At 36.5% G+C, this 20,147-nt stretch overlaps 1 protein-coding gene across 11 annotated transcripts in view; it reads right to left on the bottom strand.

The window, feature by feature from the left end:
- Positions 1 to 20,147, bottom strand: part of FOXP2 (forkhead box P2) — a 528,558-nt gene that overhangs the window by 331,422 nt on the left and 176,989 nt on the right. The gene's annotated exons all lie outside the window — the stretch shown is intronic.

Raw genomic sequence — 20,147 nt, 5'->3', positions numbered from 1 at the left:
TCATCATGGGGAATAAAGTGCTACAATTTATTTTTCCAAATAACTAAAGGCAAACACCATTCAATCAGTACACAATCCAGTTTTCTACATAGGCCAAAAATTTAATGTTTCTGTTTGTAAGAGTGTTGAAATCAAATGAAAGCTCATGGTTTTAAAACAGTTTACTGATGTTCCTTTCTCTCTCAAGGTGTACACACACACACACACAATTAATTTCTTCCTACTATTTCATGGCCACCAGTACAACGTCCTAATGATTCTTCAGGGCCACTGATGTGCAGAGCCACTTGCCCTTCACTTCATGAACCCAGAGAGTGTATGTATCATAGTTGTGCATTATTTCAAGGGATTTTTAAAATGCTATTTCTCCTGATATGAGGCTATCATTTTTTGCATGGAATTTGATGGGGTGTCTGTCTAGGAAGTCAGCTAAACAAATGACGAGTAATAAAGAGGATCTCTTTTACTATAAAGGTAATGGAACGTTAAGACCTGAATTAGAGACTCTGCATTTTCGGTTAGTTTGTCTGCTTGCTTGCTTGCTTGCTTACTGAGTTCATATTTTTGTTCTAACTAGTTCAAGTGCCTTAAATTTTAACCTCTAGGTATAAGTTATAATTTCATGTCCAAAAATAAAAACAGAACATGATGAAAAGAAAAGAGAATACAAAGTAAAATAACCTGTAATAAAATGTAGTATAAACCTACATAATATCAGGAAATACTTAACACTGCTTTTTATGTGCAATAACTCCAAGATTCAAAACACTTATTAAATGATGACTAAGTTTAACAATTAAATCAAGATTTGAGAATTTTAGTGGTACTTCATTTGTTCATTCATTGATGCATTCATTTATTCATGCAACACATATCTGAGTAACTATGTGCCAACTACTGCCAAGTACCTGGATGACAGAAGGAAAAGAACAGACACATTCAGTACATTCATGAAGTATGTAGACAAAAGTTAATAATCACACAAATATATAATTGCAAACTGTGATACTGATGTGAAGGGAAAGTCCAGGATTCAATGAGATCGCTTATCAGGAAAACTTAATCAAGTCTGGGAAGTCAGAAGGTTTTCTTGAGGAAATGAATCTCTGAGCTCTGACCCCCAGGATGAAAGGTCATTACTAAGGCAGGTGAGGTGCAGGGGAGAGTAATCTATGTTTACGTGAAGTCCCTGAGAAAAAAGAGAAAGGTAAGCTACCTGAAGGACTCTATACAGGTTAGCAAAAACTGCTAACCATATTACCTCTAACTTTTTTGGATCTATTAAAGACACGTGTCCTAACCTGTTCATTATGAAGATAACTGCTTGAAAGTAAACATTACTGAAATCTTTCCTCAAATTTTATCTGTGGTTATGGTAAGTGACCAGAGACAACTGCTTTGAATATTTTTGTGAATTAATGATTATCATACCCAGGCTCAGAGAAAAATGCGTGGTCTATCTTTAACTGGTAAAACACTGTAAAGAAGACATCATAGTGTGCCAACCTTTACTTTGGCTTTATTATTTACCTAAAGACATTGGAGAACAAATGGTTGGATTCACAAACAACTTGCAATGAGACCATATTCCCTGTGCCCCCAAATGAGTATCAGCTGTCACATTAGGAGCTGCAAATTACATCATAGAGATCAACTTCAAGGTCTTAAATCCTTAATCACCTCCTTTGGAGTGAATTCTGAAATGTTTTTGCAAAAGACTTTGCTCTTCCCATTCACCCTTTCTAAACCCATTCCCATGACTAGGTGGGATCGGGGGCCATCTATTCAAACAGAGCTCTGATTTAGGCACCTTAATTTACAGAAACCTCAACTTTACATTCTCTGTAGATAATCTGCCTAAGCCACAAATGACTTCTGAACCTCACATTCTTGCAAAAGTGTACAAGGTTTGCACTCTTTGCTATCTAATCCTCTATCAAAATTCTAGGTGAAAGACATAATATTCATGGAGGATTGCCTAAATGACACACAGAGCATCCATTACTCAGGCCAGAGAGTCTCAATTTTACATCTCAATCTGACCAGACCATGAATGAACTAATTCTAACTACAAAAGTAATGCTTCAGTATCTCTTAAAATTGCTTTTATTGAACTTCTCATTGGAGTTATCTATTCGGCGCACAGATATCATAAGAAATGGATTTATTTTGTCTATTATGGGGCTCCTGCTCATTCACTACACTACACAGTGGGCCTTCACGAGGACTAGGAAAAAATTCCTGCAGGTCTAAGTATCTAGAAAAATAATGATTCCTTCTAGAAACTGGGTATTTAAAAAAATGTTATAGTACAAATATGCTGCCTCCTTCAATTTATCTGCTAAATAGATCAAAGATAGATTAGTGGTTAATCCTAGAAACCAAACAGACCTTTACAGGAAATACTACAGCTTTATTATTTTCCTCCGTATCTTTTCCTTCTCTTTGATTCTATCCATTGCGTACTAACATGCTTTTAAACTGACTACAATCTAGAAAAACCAAAGAGCCTTTAAGAGTTTTAACTAAGTTTAACTTAACTCTTTAAGTTAAGGGAAATACAATGTTTATAGATATGTATTTTGAGAAAATTGCTAAAAAAACTTCAAGTATTTTTTAATATCAATCTTGATTACTGGATTTTAATTCCATATCTCCTACTACGTTTTTAAGCTTGATGTGTGACCCAGGACCAAAAAAGTCGTTTTTCATACATTTTGTACTTTCTGGAGAGCAAAAATGTTTAATTTGAAAGAAAAGATTCCAGAGATTACAATAAGATAAAAATGGGACTATATGGGATTTCATATACTAATCATCTTATAAACTTACATTCTGGAGAGTGTAGGTAAATGGTTCCAGAAACAAGAACACTCAGAGATATCTGACTTCTCTTTGTCCAGTGTTCTGATCCTCCCTTAATACGAGGAACAAGTTATACTGAGAAACTCTACAGACTATTTGTCATAAGCATCAATATTAAATTTTTCAAATATTAATTAAATTTATCAGTACATAATGTTGAATAACTGGAAGTTTAATGTAGAAACATATAAATCCTCTGCTGCCAATGAATTTTATAATCTATTATAAATGATTACTAGCACAGATAAATAGCAAAGAGCAGATTTAAAAAAAAAACAACAACAACTCTGGAGGATACGGAGAAAGAAAAGATTCATCAATACCAGCAAGCAATAATCTATAAAAAGCTGGAAGAGAGAGCCCTGATGAATTGCAACAAATTTCCCTGAAAAAGAATAAGTAAGAAAGCTTGAAAGGTGCAGATAACGCAGATAAATAAACAGTGAACACAGGCTAGTTCAAAGAGCACTGAGCATGGTATCTGAATATAAAGAAAGATGGAGATATGGTCAGGAAGTGAACAGAAGAAACACCTTTCAAAGGAATATTAACAAAAAGTGAAAGCAGGAGTTGTAGTGAGAGAACTGGAAGGATTTATGATGTTGAATTTTTTTTTTTTAAAGGAAGGTTCTAATGACAAAAAATTCCAACAACATATTCTCTGTGTAAAGATTGTGATGAGCCCAAAATCACAATCTCTCACTTTGAAAATCAGACATATGATAGAGAAAAAAACCTTAGTTCCAAAATATTGATAAGCATAAGGATTGATAGGATTTTTAGAATAAAAAGTATAGAGTTCTGCATCTTGAAGAATAATCCCAGTACTAACGTATGACTTCTGGTTTGAATCTAGAAAAGAGATAGAACGTTTTAGTTGGTTTCTTAGTTGTAATAGCTGTGAAGTCACTTGAGGTAGTAAAATGCTGAACAAAGATAAATTCTAAAAATAAAAACAGTATCAGAATTTTCATATTGTACTTGTTCTTTGGAGGAAAGTTATAAGTTATTTGCTGGCATTTCATATTGTTTACATAAAAGTGACTCACAACAATACTGACATGTAATTCTTTTTTCTATGGTCAGTTGATAGGAAAGTAATTATGTCTTCTAAAAATGAGTAACTGAATAAATTGGAAAATTGAAAGGTATTTCCTTTTTCAATGTCACATCTTTGGTGGGGGACACAGATCACGGTAACTCTTGCTTAGAATGATTCCCTTTTCCTAGTGAGGAGAAGACCTTTCAGCGACCCATCCTCTCACTGGATACATATGTGTCATATATAAACCTATTATGCATCTCCCTCTCTCTTTTATACTTAAATAACAGAATTGAAATTCATGTCTTCTGTACTTGTAAAACGAATGGATTTCTCTGTGCAGAAAACCAATGGGCAAGAAGATTTTACAACGTTTAACAGTATCACAAAGGCGATATACTGCTGTGCTGATTTTAGTCTGAAGCAGATAAACTCAAATTACAGTTTAACCTCTGGTAATAGGAACCATTCCATGTTGGAAATATTGGTTGTAAAATTAAGATAGATAATGGATTGTAATTGCATGAAGAGAGGCTCTGATGTGTTTACACTCACTAGGGAGTACACTCACAGATGGTGAAAACATGCCCAAAAATCACACACACAGACATGCCTTGACGTATAGAAATAAATACTCTATGTAAACTAATATATGCAGAAGTTAAATTTAATTGAATATAAAATGTGCAACAAACTTAAACAAAAGACATTAATGACTCAGGTATAAATCTGCCAAAGAACTCATGCCTTTCAATACATACAAGTTCACTATGATATCCATGACAATAAAAGTTAATTTTGCTTGAAGAAAAACATCAGATGTGAAGAGCAGTCACACATATTCTAAACCTTCCTCACACACAAATACACATGTACGTCATAACAAGAAAATAGTTTTGTATGAACACACGATCAAATCAGTACATGAAACATAACATAGCACAAACTTAATTAATTTACAACCCTATATTTAACCACCTGATGCTGACAAATGTGAATACTAGGTTTGTAAAGCCAGAGTCACCACATTCCTTAGAATCTGAACTCTATCCTTAGGAAAGGCTGGTTTCAAACACAGCTTCCGCCCTTAAAATTTGTAGATTTCTGACATTTTACTTAACCTCTCTTTGTCTCAGATGTCTTGTCTATAAAATAGAAAAAATAATACACATCTCATAAGGTTATTGCTAAGATTCAGTGAGATCATATTTGCTTTAATGTTGTGTGTCTATATATTGTTAAGGGCAAAGTACCATACGTTTTTTTAAAAATGAGACTTTGTATAGCGTAATTCTCTGAATTCTTACGGCATTTATTTTAAACTCATAATAAAATCATCGACTTATAGTAGTAAAAATGCATGGGCTTTCTCCACTTACGAACTGTGGACCAATTACTTAACCTCTTGGAGTCTTAGTTTTCTCACATGCAAACTGTGAATAAAAGTACTTATTTTGAAAATTGAGAAATTTAAAATGAAATAATGTAAACAAAAAAGTACCTAGAATGAATGTTCAGTATATTTTAATTTGCTTTGTGAATATTTCATTGCAACCCTACCAGCTTGCAAAAACAAGAGTTGAAATTACCTTTTACACATTTCTCCATTATCCACTGTATATACATTTTTGCTGAAAAGGGAAGTGGAGAATAATGTTCAGGAATTATGAGATACTGTTCCAAGGACTGATTTGCTGCAGAATTCCTGGTAAAGTACAATTAAAGTTATTTTTAATGAGAAAACTTACTTTAAAACTTACTAGATACTCATGGTTGCACCAATAGCAAGGCTCTTTGACATCTACCCTCCTTTAAATTTTTTTTTTTTTTTTTTGGTGGAGGTAGAGAGATCATCAACATATTCTTTTTGTCACACAAATGTAAAACAAATAGTCTTTCCTTGTCTGGAGAAGTTCAAACAGTAGAGAAATAATTCAAAACAAGTTGTTCATCTTAGGATTTGCAGTCTTATATGTAATAAAATAAATGGTGCCTTAAAAGCACAGTGACCTCCAGGAGGTGGAGGTCTTTAGATCATCAGTGAAGGCTGGGCTGGCTCTTCCTCCTTTCCTTCTTCCCCAGACCTTCTGCTTCTTGCAGGTACCTAGTTTGCCAGGAGCTAGAAATGTTCTGCTTTCTCAGGGTAGGGCTGGAAAAGCTGTGGCCTCAGAGCAGAGAGGTATCTCGTATTTTGTGTGAGTCTGACAAGATTGCTCAAGATAACCTGGGAACAGGGGCTGGAAGGTGCCACGAGCAGCTACCGAAACAGATCTGTGGAACAGCTGAGTTGAGCACTCATACGAGATGATCAGAATGACTCCTCAAATATTTTGAGGATATATTAAGTTCTTCCCGCTACGCAAGATGGAGTGATTGAATAACCAGAAAATTTTAGGCCTCTAAATCTTTTAGCTTCCTGTGAATCAGTACTGAATGTGGTGCCAGGAGTATAAAATTAAACAAAAAAGAGTGGATATATGTATATGTATAATTGATTCACTTTGCTGTACCCCTGAAACTAATACAACATTATAAATCAGCTATACTCCAATAAAATTTTTTTAAAAAGTCACAATATGGTGACATGGGAGCGAGGAAATAGAAACAAAAACACAGAATAAAGTGACTTAAATAATAAGTAGTTCTATAATAGTGGCAGCATATACAAAATACCACAAGAACACAGGTGTGGTAGGGATAAATTCTACCTAGCTTTAATCAGGGAAGACTTCAAAGAAGTGACGTTTAAGCAGTATTTTGAAAGCAGAAGTGATCAAGAGAAGGTGGAGAGAAGAGCCATCTCCCCAGAGTATCAAGAATAAATGAAAATTCATGGAATGGCATGAGGTATTCAGGAAATGATGAATAGTCCAGTGCAAGCAACCAATCACAGGTGGCATAACTTAAAGGGAGCAAAGGTGCTGAAAAACAGTGACTCAAGAAAGTATATATTATGAGACCTGGAGCCCATGATCAGATCCAAGTCTGGGACTTAAACTGCCCAAAACATTTAACAGTCCTCTGGAGATCCCAACTTACACTTCTATTGAACAGGAAGAAGTAGGATGCTATTATCTAGAATTCCAATGCGACTCTAAATCTGAAATCTTCACTAGTGAAAGAAACAGGCAGATTTTTCAGGGATATCTACCGAAATGTTAAAGATTCCAATTTTAGGCTCTGCAGTGCAATAAGTTAGTGAGTGAACAGTTACAAAACAGAATTTAAAATGTACACACTAGAGTCATCTATACAACAATGCTCAATTAATTCAGTGTAAATCAAAATAAACTAGCTGCCAGGACCCGAAAAAAACGTATGCCCAGATTTTTCTTTATTGATCTTCCTATGAAAATGAGCGTATGTTTTGGTAGTACAAAGACAGTAACTGTGATAAGTAGAAGATAGGGTGTGAGGAAGAACTGCCAGGAATTCTTTACGTGAATACTTAAATTGGAACCTGAATCATAGGTAGGATTCAAATGGGTCTAGATCCAGGAAAAGCATTTTAAGAGGAAAAATAACCTTGAGTAAAACCTTCTCTTCCCCACTGCAAACAGCTTACATTCTAAAGGGTGAAGAGAGTTACTCAAATTTAAAAATAGGAAATTCTATTGTATGTTAAAAGGTGATAAATGTTATAGGAAGAATTAGAGAAGGATGAGGGTGATTAGTCAATGTGGTTGTTGATTGGAAATTTAAATAGGATTGTCAGGGCAAACCTCATTGAGAAAGTGACATTTAAGCATGGCATTTAAGCAAAGACCTGAAGGAGTTGATGAAGTTAGCCATGCAGACATCTGGAGGAAGAGCCACCCAGGCAGAGGGAACAGCCACTGCAAAGGCCCTGAGGAGGGGGCACGCCTAGGATGTTTGAGAAGCAGCAAGAAGGCTGACGCAGCGAGACCAGAATGAAGAAGAAAGAGGGTACTAAGATATGAGATCAGATTGTATATGGTCTTGTAGACCATTTTAAGGTTTTTTCATTTTACTTTTAAGAAAATGGCAGCAGAGCCTGGGGCAAAGGGAGGGGGGAAGGAGGGTTTTGAATGGTGAAGTAACATGATCTGATTTAGGTTTTAAGTTTCTCTCTAACTGCTGTGCTGAAAACAGACTGTAGGTGATCAAGTATGTAGGGACTTAGACTAACTACAGGACAGTGGCAAAAATAAAGGCAGGAGATGATGGTGGCTTGGAACAGGGTGGCAGATGTGGAGACAGAACGAATTGAAATCCATATACATTTTAGTGGAGCTCACACAGAGCCAAATCTACCTAATTGTTTATTTTTTTAAATTCATTCACTTCTATTCATTCAGTTAATTATCAAGCATTTACTATGCATTTATTATGAACAAAGCACTGTACAGGTTAAATATCATCCTACAATTTTAGACTGTCACTGTGTCATTTAACATCTCTACTTTCTCAAGTCCACTCACTGCAATAAAGTATCTCTAAACTGTTGGTTTCAATCTATTGCTTACACTCAGAAATGTCTGCTGTCAAGCCAAGATAAGATGAGCTATAATTCTAATGACAGTCCTTCAACAGATAATACATTGGGGCAACTACAAGAATTAGGAAAAGAGAAGGAGAAAACTCATTAGGCATCCAGATGCCAGGGGAAGATAAAGGACTGAGGTGGGGGGGATGAGAGAATGCAAGTACAAGAAAACAATGATAATTTTAATTTAGAAATCGTCAGAAAAAAAATTTTGAAAACTCATACTTTTACTTCCCCAGGAAAAAATTAAACCAAACTTTAAGAAACTACGTGTCTTTGTCTCAGATTAAGAGGGAAACAGGTGCAGGGGAGTCCAGGGCAGTTCTGTGGGTAGATCTGGAAGGTTCTTTGAAATGGGATCAAGTATTTAAATCAGCTGCTAATAACAAAGTGTTTATATCATTTATAGGGTCATTTATTTCTTTAGAGGAAAAAGGATAATAGTTTTAAATTAGGTATGTTTTATTAGAGAGGTTTTGGTATGGCTAGGCTCCATGTCCTTACCTACAAGACTCTAAAATAGCCCCCAGCTGACTTTCTGACCAAACCTCCTAAGGTCCAGGCTTACTCTGTGCTTCAACAACACTGGCCTCTCTGCTCTTCTCAGACACCTTAAATATGTAACTCTCCTAGTCTTTTCCACTTGCAGTTCCCTCTCTCTGGAATGCTCTTTCCTCAAATACAGTACATACAGGGCTCATTCCCTCATTTACTTCCGGTCTCTACTATATGGCCACCCTATCAGTTAGGTCTTCCTTGATCACTTTATATAAAATAGCTCTCAACATTAGTCTCTATCCTTGGTCCCTGCCTTATTTTTCCTTGTGGCACTGATCATCATCTGACATAGTATTCTAAAAAAGTATCCTTCAATGAAAGTAGGGACTTTATTTTATTCACTATTAAACCCACGGTGCCTAGAACAGTGCCTGTCACAATGTATATGCTCAGTATGTATGCTGAATAAACACGTCAGTCAAAAACATGATGTTGGAAAATAGGAGTAATATGTCCTTTGAAAAAGTATTTTTAGTAATTATATATATGCATATTATTCACAGTTATTCCTCATTTTTCATAGATTCTACATTTGCAAATGCACCTATGTGTTAAAATTTATTTATAACCCAAAATCAATACTCATAGCACTTTCATGATCCTTCACATACATGCACGGAGCAGCAAAACATTTGACTGGCCTGACATGCATATTCCTAGCTGAGGTCGAACAAGGTGACACTCTGCCTTCTTGTTTCAGCTCTCGCACTGTACACAAATGTCCTTTTCGTGGGCTATGCAGTGCCCTATTTGTGCTTTTTGTTGGTGATTACACTGTTTAAAATAGCCCTCAAGTGTACTGTTGAACTGCTGGCTAGTGGTCCTAACCCAAGAAGGCTGTGCTGTGCCTTATGAAGAACATACGTGTGTTAGTTACATAAGCTCTGTTCAGACATGAGCTAACAGTGATGTTGGCGATGAATTCCATGTTGACGAATCAACAGTCTATATTCAATAAAGTGTTTTTAAACAGAATAGCGGATAAAACAAGGTTATGTATTGATCAGTTGATGAAAATGTTGTGAGCAGAGGCTCACAGGAACCTAGCCCTGCATTTCCTCTAGGAGCAATGATTTCAGAATTTGCTAATTCAGTGTTTGTAGTGACTTTAAAGAATATGGTTACTGTGAATAATGAGAATTGGCTATATTTATGTATATGTGCATAGTGACCTTTTATATACAAACTAAAGAAAGAAAAACTAAAAAATCTTCATAGCTGGTAGGAATGCACAGAACACTCTCTCTAGTCAAGAATATAATCCTTCATACAACAGAATGGTTGACAACCATGTTAATCACATGGTTCTATCAATTGAAAGTGGTTGAATAACTGAGGCCTAGTGGAAAGAATAGAAGCTTAGGAACCAGATAATCCTAAATTTAAATATTAACTGAAAGACTTACTAGTTGTGTGGGCTTTGGCAGTACTTACCTTTATGCCCCTTTATAAAATGGTGTTCATGAATATTAAATTAGATAAACCAGTAAATGTGCTAAATACAATGCCCAAATCATTTCACTTAACGGACATAACTTTCTTTGTTCTCTGTTAAATACCCAGGAAATTGCCTATAAAATTCCCAGAGGGGAAATTTGGACAATTATACCTCTTGGAGTTTGGGAAAAAAGCCACTACAAAACAGGGATGATAATCTGGATTAATTTTGTTTAGTATTATGAACTCAAAGTATATGTACACTGCTGACAAAGATACTGTCAGATTTTTGTGGCAACTATTAGGATGCTTAATAATGCTTATTGTTTAGTCAACACTTTTTTTTTCCTTCCAGGAGTAAGCAATAATGCACGAGAGAAGTTAAACAAGTAGTCATCTACATAATCACTGCACATGGAACACAAATAGCAACTTGACTTTATTCATTTTCCTAATTGTTGTGGTAGAAAATTGAAGCCAAGCCTCACAGAACACACAGCTGTTGATAATAATGGGGCAGATAGCCATTATTAATAAAATCATTCTCCTGATTTGATAGACATACCTTATCAATTGCCAACACAACCTCTTTCCAAATTTACGATGTGATCGCCTATTTATTCCTTTCTTCAGGAAGTGCTTATTAAGTACTTCCTATGTACCAGCACTAAACTAGGTACCAGGGATACAAAGATGAATAAGAAATAGCTCCTAGCCTTTGCATTTAGTCAAAGGGTCACAGTCATCTTATACAAAACTATATCTAGTTTTATAATACAATATCATAGGCTTGCACATCCAATTGGACTATGAGAAAACTGCCCAGCAATGATCGCTCAGGTGGTTCAGCACTGCTGGTCTAGGGGCCACACCTTCCCCATGCTGTCTGAAAGAAACCAAGAAGCACTAAGGTGGGACCTGACAGGTCTCTCCAGTCAAATGGAAATGGTATATTCAAGAGCCAGCTAGCCTGGTCCTAACTATATCTCAATCTTATACAAACAAGTGGCAGCTACTCCTTTAGGGGAAACTATCTCCCCAACCTTCTACCCAAAGTAAAGCTGCTATCTAAATGAGTCCCTCAATTCACAGAGGTTCCTTGAAACGCGTGGACTTGCTCCACTGATACTTTGGCTAAGTAGAAACCTGATGATGTTCCTTATGCTACAGCTGCTCAGTCACTCTGCTCAGTGGGCAGGACTCAAGGCCGTCCTTCTAACCCCGACCAAAACTCCCCTTGATGAGCCATGCCACATTTTTTCTAATTCTTGGACTGTTGCCAAATGACCCAACTGTACGGTCTGCCACCTGAAAGACCACAGATTGGTAGATTAAAGACACCTACCTCTAGGGCTTCAAACTCTGGGGAAAAAAATTGCGGCTGCTGATCAGATAGTCTGGGTCATTCCTATAGAGGCCCCCAGTAAGAACCTGTTCTCTGAAGAGCTCAACTGGAATCAAGATGCTGATCAATCCTGCGCCAGCCAGATCACCACCACTGCCACCTGGATCCATTATCACACCATCATAAACTGATGGCACTGCATCCACCATCATAAACTGAACACACAATGAAGGACTCCATGTTTCTGATGCAGAAGTCACCACTTCATGCCAGACTTTCAACACGGGCCGAAAGTTGGCCCATTGGTGTGGTGGTACAGGAGGCCACATTTCACTTGGTGTTTGTCAAGAACTGTGAAGAGCCTAACATGAAAACTAAAAGGTTAGCCAGTTTCCTGAGCTCCAATTTCCACCAAGTGATGCAAAGAGGGCCAAGTGACAACTGCATACTCAGTGGTTCCTTTACAGGAGAAGATCACTAAGCTCAGGGAACCTGGATATTTTATAATGGGAAATAAGCTTACCCCATCTGTATCTCAGGGATGCAGTGTCTGTTGGTACTTCACTGCTGTAACACTTTCAGATTACAGTGGCACTGTTTCACTCCAACCTCAGCCAACTGATTAGGCTGATTAGTATACCTTCCAGGTGGCAACCCAGTTATGAGGGGAGCAAGAGAATCGAAAGTGAATTGTAGGTCAGTCTCCTGCAGGCTATAGTTGGATTAACATGGCCCTAGGTATAAATATAATGGCCACTGGGTTGAATATACTATTCACTCAGCTTCTTAGAGTGGCCCACCCATGAGGGCACTGGGGAAGGAACACTTTAGATCTCTGGAGGTGGGAAAAGGGAGGGAAAATTAATGCCCCTTGATCCTTAAGCATTATTTAAACCTTCCTGATATGAATTCATGTTTCTCCTGATGCCCACTGGCCTTGACTTATAGAGTGTACGGCAACCAAAGCCACAGCTAGTCAGTGACCCTGCCCATGTGACTGAATCAAACTAATGTGGAATGGTGATCCAAACAAAGCTTAGCAATACATCTCAAAGAGGAGGAACAGGACCCTTTCAGTAACATGTTTTTATGTGAGGGAGAATAGGCCATAGAAATATCTCTCCATTGGCCCATCTATTTCCCCCTGTAATAACTGGCAATGACATCAAAGATCAGAACGTCAGTCTAAACTCCCTTGTGTGGGTCATAATGGGTAATTGACTGGCCTTACACTTATCTTGGCTGATTAAAATAAGATCTACTAGTCTTTCTTGGTATTTATTCAAAATTGGCTGAGTCCAGGGCTCTGGGGGCATAAATGAGATCAATAGTGCGGGTTGTCCTTATCCTGCTGCTTGGAATCATATTAATAGTAGCTTTAATTACATGTTTTATGAGACAAGTTGAATGGTTTGATCTCAACCTCTGTCAGATTAATCAGAGTGGCCAGCAAGGTAGCCAACTCATAAAAACTCACCAAAAGCCAAGACAGTGTATGTGGTAAGTAAAATAATGCCCTCCTCCAAAAGTTGTCCACGTCTCAACCCCTGGAACCTATTACATTATATTACAAAGGGGAATTAAGGTTATAGATGAAATTAAGGTTACTAATCAGCTGACCTTAAAATAGGGAGATTATCCTGGATTATAGTGTAATCAGATAATCCTTAAATGTGAAAGAAAGAGGCAGATGAGGCAATGTCAGAATGATGCGACATGAGAAAGACTCAACCACCCACTGCTGGCTTTGAAGATGGAAAAGGCCCAAGAGCCAAGGAATGTAATAGCTTTTAGAAGCTGGAAAAGGCTAGAAAACAAGATTCTCCCCCTGGAGCTTCCAGAAAGGAACACAGCCCTGCTGATACCTTGATTTCAGCCCAGCGAGATCCATTTCATACTTCTGACCTCCAGAACTATAAGATAATAAATTTGTGTTGTCTTAAGCCACAAAGTTTGTGGTAATTTGTGACAGTAATGATGAGACACTAACAGAAAGTAGGGTTTAGGGGTGGGAAAGACATTCCTCCACGAGCGTCTTGCCCTCCTACAGCTCTTACAGAGGCACCAAGAATGCAAGACCCTATCCTGCCTTCACCTGGTCCGTTGCTCAGGGTTGTGTTTACAGTGAGGAACCTGGAGGGATGATGTATTAAATCTCAGGCTTGTTTACTGCTTTCTATAAATGTGGCAGATTTCCATAACTCAGTGTTCCTTACTTGTAACATATATGCACTATGTGCATAACATCTGTCTGGGCCCTATTGGCCTGCAGCACTTGGGAACAAGGGGAACTAATGCAAACATGCTGATTGATATGCATGCTGCTTGCTGTGCTGTAACTAACACTCTCCTTTGTCTCTGATCCAGGACTTTCATGTCTTCTGCCAGCATCCATGAAACAGCAATAGGTTAACTTATTAGATTGAAAGCAGGATGAAATCTAATACCAGACCTGATACTCTGTGGCTAATCTAACAGAACACTGAGCATCCCATACTTTAATATGTAAATTTCATTCTCCAAATCGCCACAGATTAGGGGTATAGAGAAAAGCGATACAGCATTTTAAAATTCCGATAGCTGTTTTACTACTCTCCCCTTCTACCCAAGGAGTAGTATGTATAAGTGGGTAAGAGCCACTTACAAGTTCTTCTATTTATTCGCTGTGTGACCTTGGGTAAGTTATATAACTCACCTGTCAGAATGGGAATAGCAATAGCTACCTCACAAGGCTGCTGAGATATTAAATGAGTTAATACATGTGAACTGATTAGAAGGGGCTGGCACACAGTAGCACTCAATGAATTTTAAATGTCTTTATTACTAACTGCACTTCAGTGGGAATTGATCAGGACTGGTGAGCATCTAAGGGGTGGGAAAGAAGGAACAACTGCCCTTCTGGTCCCAAACCTCTCACTATAACAATTCCTTCATAACAAATAAGGACTGCACATAATATAAAATAATGCTTTTATATGAATTATTTAAGGGGAAGCTATAGAATATTGAGAATTGCATTTTAAATGGAATTCATTCAAGATAAATCTCAAAAGCAGAATTTATTCAAGAAATCTGCCTCTGTATTTCTGTTATATAGTTTTCAGTGCATTTGAGTAAAAGAAATCTGATTAACACTATAATTTAATTTAGTTAAAGGAGCTGTAATACTCTAAAACTATTGTTATAAGGAGATTTATTCACAGAAGTAAATAAAATAAGTATGAAGCTGATAAAATGACTACATAAGCCATTTTACAAGAGGGATATATTTTTCCTTCTTTTCAATGAATGTTTAAAGCTCTCCTTCAAGCTCTTGGTAAATCTATTGATCTGTGAAACACAGTGCACTCCAGGGAGGCAATTCAGTTGACATTATATATCAAATGATGAGATGAATAATGATCATACCATTTGGTAATTAAACGTCTTATAAACCTTTTAACTGATTGAACGTCAAAAAAGTCAAATGAGGTCAAACATATTGTATTTTTTTCATTCTCATATTAATGATATAAACAATAGTGTTAAAAGATATACAGAATAAGAGGGCATAATAAAAATTACATTAAAATATTTCAATATAAAATATATACGAGGTATCTAGCTTACTATTGACTATGTATTGTGTCTTCTTTTTAGCTTGCAGAATTGTTTTCTATTCTTAAATGTTTTACTTTTAAAGTCGTTACTGAAACATTTCAAACCACTTCTTTAGATGTGCAAAGGAGAACACGTGGGAAATGTTAACTATAATCAGTAAAGACAAAGTATCACTGAGAGAACATGGATTATAGAGAAAGAATAGAAATCCTCTGAATCTCAAATTACAAGATTTTCATGTACAAATTCTATTTTAAACATAACAAGGAAGGGTACTTTCAAGAAAATTTGCACATTTTATTTATTCTCCAGTCCAACATTGAGCCCCTCCAAAAAAGACACACACACTATCCTCCCAGTGGTTGATTATTGAAGAGTTAAAGATGTAAAAATTAGAAACCCATATTAATTAAAGACCTGTAGAAGCTAAAGTGTTTGTTAAAGGCTACTTTCTGTGGTCATAAATACTAGGTCACTTACATTACAGTATTATTAACAAGCAGTCCCATAGTGAGAGATTTTAAAAATTTAAAGTAGGCCCATGTGCCTCTTTGTTAGCATACAAACTAAAATGTAGTTATTCACTGTATCTAATTACATTTACCTAATAAAGTTATCTAATTACAATTGCATTTAAAGTACTTCTGTTTAATATTCAGTACCATATTTATTTTGATCATAATTTAAAAATTGTTAAACAGAGTTTTATTAAGGTATTCAATACATTTATGATAAAAGCTATAGCTCTTGGAGAAAAGGGAACCCTCCTACACTGCTGGTGGGAATGTAAATTGATACAGCCACTATGGAGAACAGTATGGAGGTTCCTTGAAAAACTAAAAATAGAGCTACCATATGATCCAGCAATCCCACTCCTGGTCATATATCTGGAGAAAACCATAATTCAAAAAGATACATGTACCCCAATGTTCATTGTAGCATTATTTACAATAGCCAAGACACGGAAGCAACCTAAATGTCCATCGACAAAGGAATGGATAAAGAAGATGTGGTACATACACACAATGGAATATTACTCAGCCATAAAAAAGAATGAAATAATGCCATTTGCAGTGACATGCATGGACCTACAGATTGTCATACTGAGTGAAGTAAGTCAAACAGAGAAAGACAAATATCATATGATATCACTTACATGTGGAATATAAAAAAATGGTACAAATGAACCTATTTACAAAACAAATAAAGTCACAGATATAGAAGACAAACTTATTGTTACCAAGGGGGAAAGGGGGTGGGAAGGGATAAATTGGGAGATTGGGATTGACATATACACACTACTATATATAAAATAGATAACTAATAAGAACCTATTGCATAGCACAGGGAACTCTACTCAATACTCTGTAATGACCTATAAGGGAATAGAATCTAAAAAAAGAGTGAATATATGTATGTGTATAACTGATTCACTTTGCTGTACAGCAGAAACTAACACAACATTGTAAATCAAGTATACTCCAATAAAAATTAATTTAAAAAAATAAATATTACAAAGGGTAAAAAGACTTAACATGGAAAGATCTCACAAAAATTCATAAAAATACTATGGTTTCAAAATATAAATAAGGGGCTTCCCTGGTGGCACAGTGGTTGAGAATCTGCCTGCCAATGCAGGGGACACGGGTTCGAGCCCTGGTCTGGGAAGATCCCACATGCCGCGGAACAACTAGGCCCGTGAGCCACAACTACTGAGCCTGCGCGTCTGGAGCCCGTGCTCCGCAACAAGAGAGGCCGCGATAGTGAGAGGCCCGCGCACCGCGATGAAGAGTGGCCCCCGCTTGCCGCAACTAGAGAAAGCCCTGGCACAGAAACGAAGACCCAACACAGCCAAAAATAATTAATTAATTAATTAGTTAATTAAAAAAAAGAAAAATATGTACAAGTAAAAAAAGAAAAACAAATGCTTATTTGACACACAAAAAAGCTGTAGCTCTATAATATAAAATAAATAATTGAATAAAATACTGTATGCTTTCCTCATTCTTATAGCATCAATCTATTTATGCCATCAATGTTCTACTTTTACATGCTTTAATTAAAATTAGCTTATATTGTAAGTTATTGATCATAATGGTTCATAAAGTTTTCAGCTATTCAACATGGGCAGTTAAGAAACTAATTTGTCCAAAATTTTGAGATGAAAAGTATACTTTCAAAAAGATGGAGAGATACTAGTTTCAGATTTCTAAGACATACAACAAATAGGAAAGGGTGCCCAGATTAAGGAAACATAAAAGAAAGGTAAAAAAATGATCCAAAAGAAGAGAGAGAAGGGCTGGTTACCAGAGGGCATGAAAGATGAATGCTTCTATGAAAGTTATTCTTGTCTTCAGTGCTTTGGTCAAACAAACCTTCTACTAAAGTGTTCTAATGACGCTCAGATTCACTTTGTTATTAGTTGAGATTTTCTTTAATGCATCAGAAAATTCTTTAATAAATATCTATTTCCCAAACATATCTTCAGATCTTCCCAAATGTAAATAGTTACCTTCAATCATATTTTCTTATGTGCAGAGGATTTTTCACAGTTATGTATAGCTGTAATTCCAAACAGCTCAACCTCATTCTTCAAAAATCATTTCAAGTTCCACATTATCTGTGAGACTTACTTACTAACAATAAGTGATATGGGATTTTATTTCAACTGTTCACAACTGTATTACAGCTGACCCTTGAAAAATATGGGGGTTAGGGGTGTGGACCCTCCATGCAGTCTACCAACTGCAGATCCTGTAGTACTGTAGTACCGATTTATGGAAAAAAAAAAAAAACAGTGTACAAGTAGACCCACGCAGCTCAAACCCGTGTTGTTCAAGGGTCAACAGTAATTATCTATTGCTGTGTAAAAATTACTACAAACTTAGCAGCTTAAAGCAGCATGGATATATTATCCTAAAACTTCAGATGTCTGGGCACAGGTGAGCTGGTCACCTGCTCAGACTCTCACAAGGCTGCCATCAAGGTGTCAGCTGGACTGTGTATTTTCTGGAGCTCCAGGTCCTCTTCCAAGCTCCTGTGACTGTAGGCACAATTCAGTTCTTTGCATCTGTAGGACGGAGGGCTCCATTCTCTTGCTGGCTGTAGGCAAGGGCTTGTCTCAGCTCCCGAGAGGCTGCGTGCAGTTCTTTGCCACATGGCAATTTCACAGGTCCTCTCAAAAGACATTAGCTTACTTCTTCAAGTCCAGCAGGACAAACTCTTGCTCCAGTTTGTTAAGATGGAGTCTTATATAACAAAACATATTCATAGCAATGACTGTTCCACCACCTTTGCCGTATTCAGTTGGCTAGAAATAAGTCACAGGTTCTGCCCTCACTCAAGGGGAAGGGATTACACAAAAGTATGACTCATTATGGAGTCACCTTAGGACGTGTCCATCACAATAATTCCTAGGCTAAAGGTATAATAAACTCTGGAACCAGACTGCCTCAGTTTAAATTCTGGCTCTATCCTTACTAATTACTAATTATATCCGTTTCTTCGTCTTAAAATGAGATTATAGCACCTCCTCTTAATGTTGTTGTGAGGATTATGTTAATATTTTAAAACTGCTTAGAGAAGTATCTAGCAAATAGGAAGTTCTATTTAAGTTTGCATTAAGTAAATTAATATTTGAACATTTATATAAATTTCTAATAAGGGAATACATTTTTACCATCAAAATTTTGTACACTGTGACTGTAAAAAAGTATATTGTCATTTCTCTGAATGACTCACATTTGCATATGTGCAAATGTGTGCTCTACCAACCACCGTAACAACATGGAAATTCCTAAAGAGCATTTAAATTAGCTAACAAAGATCAAAATATGAAATAATGTGCAAAAGAGCAGTCAATAAATATGTTAAGTAATCATGATGGTAATTGAAATCCACAGTTACAACTCAGTAAGAGTAAGTTACGGATCAACTTCTGCTAATCACCAGCCTCAGAAACTTACCTCTGCTTTCTATCACACAATTCACAAATGCTTAACTTCTCAAATATTGCCATGTGGTGATGAGTGATACTTCCACCCTTTTAATCACCTTCCATGAGCTGACTAAAAAATCAGGCAGAAGCCCACAGAGAATTACACAAATGCCAAGTGCTAGAGATCAGGGAAAATACCCATCCTTTGGGATGCTGATCAGAACTTGAGATGCAATGGACTCGTCTACGAGGTAAGTCCTTCTGAACAAACACTCTTAGAGGGTTTCTCCAAGGTAGGCTGACAAAAATTAGATGACCTTATTTTACAGAATTACAAAATGTGATACTTAGAAGAGATCATAGAAGTCTAGTGCAAAATGCCTTTTTAAAAATCATTTTTCACCAAAAATCATAGATCTGAACTTCAGACAGATAAGCAGGCCGTTTAAATTCACAAATAGCAGCAGAGACAAAGAACAACTCGGATCTCTCAACACTGAAACCAGAGCCGCCCAGCAGGGACCATATTGCTTTCTAAGGAGAGTTTTGGAAATCTGTGGGGGACTTTTTTGTTGGAACAACAATTTGAGACATTGCTATCAAGTGTGGACAGGGGTTTTGTTTGTTGGTCATCCTGCAATAATGAAGAATGCTATTGCATCTTGCGAGACTTTTTCTAAAAATTCATAGAAATTAAAAACTTGTGACTAGATCTAATCTTATTTCACATATATAGTCTAAAATATTTTTCATGGTTTTAATATATACTCAGCCAGGATACTGTATATCAAGGTCATATTTATTTTCTTCAGAACTTGTCTAATTTTTATCATTTTGGGAAATAGCACTAATAATG

This window comes from Balaenoptera physalus (genome assembly GCF_965194825.1).
Source record: "Balaenoptera physalus genome assembly, chromosome: 8".
In the NCBI taxonomy this organism is placed as follows: Eukaryota; Metazoa; Chordata; class Mammalia; order Artiodactyla; family Balaenopteridae; genus Balaenoptera; species Balaenoptera physalus.
This window is presented reverse-complemented; position numbering and strand designations above follow the sequence as displayed.